Source organism: Giraffa tippelskirchi, chromosome 8 (assembly GCF_054371585.1).
Source record: "Giraffa tippelskirchi isolate mGirTip1 chromosome 8, T2T-mGirTip1v1.2.pri, whole genome shotgun sequence".
In the NCBI taxonomy this organism is placed as follows: Eukaryota; Metazoa; Chordata; class Mammalia; order Artiodactyla; family Giraffidae; genus Giraffa; species Giraffa tippelskirchi.
Genome location: NC_137282.1, coordinates 84,787,878 through 84,792,828, shown reverse-complemented (window position 1 = coordinate 84,792,828; position 4,951 = coordinate 84,787,878). Strand labels below are relative to the sequence as shown.

The window sequence follows — 4,951 nt, the reverse complement described above, 5'->3', positions numbered from 1 at the left end:
GGTTTTACTAAGAAGTAAAAGCAAGAATAACAATAACAAACCATTCCCAAATTTAGAAAACTTCTGAGTCAAGTTGTCACTTTCAGCTGACAGTGTATGAACATGCCCAGTGCCGATGTGGATAAAGAACACAGGACACAGCATTCCCAGGAGTCACCGCAGCTCCCTTAGCAAAGAGAGGAGCTCTGAGGCTGGAGCCCCAAATCTACAATATGATGGGGGTGCTTATGGGGGGAGAGGGGACTGGAACAGGTAAGATGTCAAAAAGGGATGAGGAGGACCAAGGAAGGCTAAGCCCCCGGAAGTGACACACGTTAGGGACTTGGTAGAGTATGCAGCATAAGAACATGGAAATTTCCAGAGAAGGTGCTAAAAGGGGCAGAGAACACTGAAAAGATATGACACATGATATCAAATGTATCAGATGAAAGATTCAGCTGATGCCATGTAAAGAACTTCAGATGTTAGAGGAGGGGAGAAGCTGAAAATCAAGATGCAAATTTCTAAGTAAATTGCATGGAATCACGTACATGATTTGGGGCCGTCACCCACTTCAAGGGTATAAAGATTCCCCAAATGGAAATTAAGAGGGAGATTTAAGAGAAAGTTTTAGATAGAGAGGGCTTGCCTGGTGGCTCAGACAGTAAAGAATCTGCCTGCAATGCGGGAGACCAGGGTTTGATTCCTGGGTCGGAAAGATCCCTTGGAGAAGGGAAAGGCTAGGAGGAGCCTGGTGGGCTACAGTCCATGGGGTCGCAAAGAGTCAGACACAACTGAGCGACTAACTCAACACTTTTAGATAGAGAAAGCTGTACTGTGAGTTTTACCCTCCACTCTGGGATAAGGAGCGAGAGTAAGGCCGACTCCTGACTTGGAGTTTAGTAGGAGAGCTTTCAAAGGAGAAACTCTAAGAGAAACTGCTTCTGTTGCTGAGTTTGGGAGGTTCCTCCGACACATACTAAAGCCCCTCTGGTGCTCTAGGGGAGCAGAGAGAACTGTGATTAGGAGATAACTTTGTCCCCATTTGACTACAAGTCAAGATCTGTGCTGCCTATAGCCAGGTGGAGATGTCTGGGGTCCTTTTATGTGGGACCTAAAGACATGCATAAAAGAACTTCTGCCGGAGGACAGGGAATTGGGTTGGAGAAGATCTGTGCACAATGAAGCACCAGAAAATTGGAGGCTGAGGGGTGAATGGAACAATAGATCAGAGGTGAGGAGAACTGCTGTCGTCTGAAAGCCAAGCAGGTTGGGAGTCTGGAAGACCATCTGTGAGGTTCTGAAAACAAGAAGGCAGCTTACAGGCAGCACAATTAAGTAGGTTTTTTCTTTCCTTTTTCTCTTTCCTCTCTTATCTTCAACCTCAAAGTCAGAAAGAATAGCTATTGACTAATGAGAAAGATGAACAAAGAAGCAAGAAGTTCATCACATCCTTTTCTCCAAAGACAAATTTTTCCAGTTCCAGCTCTAGCAAATGGAGGACATCTTATTTGTGAATGCAAATTGGAGTGTTAATTAACATATTATAACTGAAGATCCTAATTTCTGAAATAATACTTAAGAGATTTGGGGGTCTCATTTTATAAAATTAGAATGACCAGAAATGTCATTATGCCTGATAGTTTTCTTCCACGGGCAGGAAAACAATATCTTTCCCAATGAGTACATCTTAAAGTGGCAATCAAACAAAAATGCCTTTTAATGATAAGCCCATAAACTAGGCTTGTTTATGGCATCAGTTAAAAATGATTACAGGACAGAGTTGATCCCACCCCCATTTTAATGTCCAGGGCAGGTCTTCACACAGAGCTGAAGAGTAAAATGCCATACACTGTGGTCAGGGCAACAGTGATAAATAGAAGGATCCAGGGAGCATCTGGGAGTTGGGTGTATGTTTGCTTGCTTGGTGTCTTTTAGTTTTTCCTTGGGCTTCCCTGGTGGCTCAGTGGTAAAGAATCCGCCTGCCAATGTGGGAGACGTGTTCAATCCCTAGATCAAGAAAATCCCCTGGAGAAGGAAATGGCAACTCACTCCAGTATTTTTGCCTGGGAAATCTCATGGACAGAGGAGCCTGGTGGGCAACAGTCCATGGGGTAGCAAAAAAGTTGGACACCACTTAGCGACTAAACAAAAACAAGTTTTTCCTTGCAGAAGATTCTTGCAGAGCATTCAGCCTAGGAAGTCTTTTGATTTCACCACATGGCAGAATTCTGCATAAACTCCACTTACTACAGTAGAAAGAAGTCTATCTTATGTATTCACACCATACATATAGATATAGCTATATATCATACCATATGCCCATCTCTCTCTCCTACTTATATTTGTTTATAGGAAAATAAACTCTAGCCCTAAAAGTCCTTCTGTTTCCTTTCTTTAATTTTTTTGGGTAGAGGGAGAGTAGTTTATATCCTTTCAAAATATCAAGTTGGTCCTTATTTGCTTCTCTCAGCAAGACCATTCACAGCCTCTCAATAATGGGAAACACAGTTACAGAACAAGAAAGAAAAAAAAAAATTAAACTCAGGAGAAAAAGGTATGGATTCATAAGAACAAAACAACAGGCATTCTAAAACAACCCAGCATTGATTAGATGCAGCAGGAAATAGGGCTGGAATAATGGCTCAAGAATTACAGGAAAGAATTCCTTCCAGGCCTTTTGGCTAAGATCAAGTGTAGTATCTGTTCTTATCAGATGTATCATCTATCTGAGGACAATACAGTAAATGGAGCAAATTTTTGCAGCAGGGAATTGGAACAGGAGCTTACATAACTTCTCTCTACACATACAGCTGGTATTCTCCAGAAATGGTGCAACTCCCTCTCATAACAACAGTCGCAAAATGTAGATTTTGCCTTCCTCACATTTTTTCATTTCTTTGTTCCTCTTCAGCACTTGCAAGTGAGGTACTAATTTTTCTCCCAAGGTTTCATACAGCTTTGGCTCTGCCCACTATACTATCACAGGGAGGATTTGATTTCTTTTTCTTCCCTTTTTGATCTCACACCTGTGACTTGGGGGCTTCCCAGGCGGTACTAGTGGTAAAGAACCCGCCTGCCTACAGATGCAGGAGATGTAAGAGATGAGGATTTGATCCCTGGATGGGAAAGATCCCCTGGAGGAGGGCATGACAACCCACTGCAGTATTCTTGCCTGGAAAATCCCATAGACAGAGGAGCCTGGGGTCTACAGTCCTAAGGGTCTCAAAGAGTCTGACCCGACTGAAGCAACTTAACATGCACATGTGACTTGGAGCCCGTGGGTTGCTTTCTTTTGAGTATGGCATTGACCTCGGTGGATTTTTAACCAAGGGTTTGTTGAGCGTTTTCATTATTACCACTCTTTGGTTTTGTTTGGTTTAGTCGCTAAATTGTGTCTGACTCTTGCTGACCCCATGTACTATAGCCTGCCAGGCTCCTCTGTCCATGGGAATTCTCCAGGCAAGAACACTGAAGTGGGCTGCCATTTCCTTCTCCAGGGGATCTTCCCGACCCAGGAATCGAACCCGGGTTTCCTGCATTGCAGGCAGATTCTTTACCAACTGAGCTATGAGGGAAGTTCTCTGCCGCTGCTATCACTGACCTAAGGCCTTTTTTTCAGTAGCTCTCAGAGCAGCAGCAACCCCAAATCCAAGAACTAGTTTTACCCGCTTTGTGTTAGGCAGCATCTCCAGGTAACCAATGCTTCAGTTACCTTCTAGGCTCCATGCTCTTCACCAATTCAAGCCTGACCATCAGATGTTTACACCTTCAATGGTCTGCCCCTGCCATCCTGCCCTTCTGGGTACCCTATGCCTATGGTCACAAGGAGCCAAGCTCTCCCAACCCTTTCACTTTTCCAGTCTCTTACCCCATAAGGCTCTCTATATTCTCTTGGACAGCTTCTTCAACCCTGCTCAGAGTTCTGAAATCTTGTTCTTCATCCACTCTATTCTCAACTTCCTTCTCTTAAAAAAAAAAGAAAGAAAGAAAGAAAGAAAAGAATTACAGGATAAAAACATCTGAGAACCTTGTTTCCTTGAGGTTTTAGGAAGCATTTCTAATGAGCTGTTTTATTCATAAAATATTTCATAACAGTTTATCTGAACAGTGCATGACAGTCTTCTAGAAAAAATGTCTAATTCTATCTCATGACCCACAGGGGAAGAGCTTGCATGTCATAAAAATTGAAGGGAGGCTTGTGCATTTCTGGATCCAACAAAAACAAGAGTGGCATTGATCAGTGTTGGCCCAGGTTTCCACCTTCTTACAGACAACACTAAGGTGCATTTACTCATTTATGGGTTTAGTAAGAGATAGGAGTTGAAGTTAGTGGTAGTTTAGAGGACAAGCTCAGACTCCAGCCCATTACTAGCTGGGTGATGGCAACAAAGGCACTTAACCTCTCTAGGCCTCAATGTCCTTACTTTAAAGCAACACTGATACCAGCCCTAACCGCATAGGAGTTTTATGAAGATTCAACAAGCTAATGTTGATGTGGTGACCATGGTAAAGAACTGCTCATCTTTTATGTTGTGTGAATCACTGATGAACAACCCCAGTTTTGTTGTTTGGGATCCACTATCATTTATTCCCACAAGGCTGCTCCCAGCTAATAGTCAAGCGCAACACTGGTACCAATGCAGATCACCTGAGCTATAAGACCTCTGGCCCACAAAGGTGACTTTGGCTTAAAGACTCCCACTGACTTGGCAGAACATTTCTTGGAATTGCATTGCAGCTTGAAACTCTTCCTATCCAGTCTTCCACCCTCCCAGTCTTCTTCCTCAAGCCTCAGATAATCACTGTGTAAGAAGACTCCTGCCCCTTGCTTCAACCTCCTCCCATTTTACCCTTCACGTGTTTTTACCCACAATAAGCCTTTTTCTTTTTATCCAATCTTAGTGTATACAAACACAGTTGGTAAAAATCAACATCTAGTGTACAAAGATACATAGATACACAAACATGT

The 4,951-nt window shown here is 43.0% G+C and overlaps 1 pseudogene; it reads left to right on the top strand.

Moving 5' to 3' along the window:
- The first annotated feature begins 2,643 nt into the window (after positions 1-2,643).
- LOC145519206 (U2 spliceosomal RNA) lies at positions 2,644-2,822 on the top strand (annotated as a pseudogene).
- Positions 2,823-4,951: the final 2,129 nt, after the last annotated feature.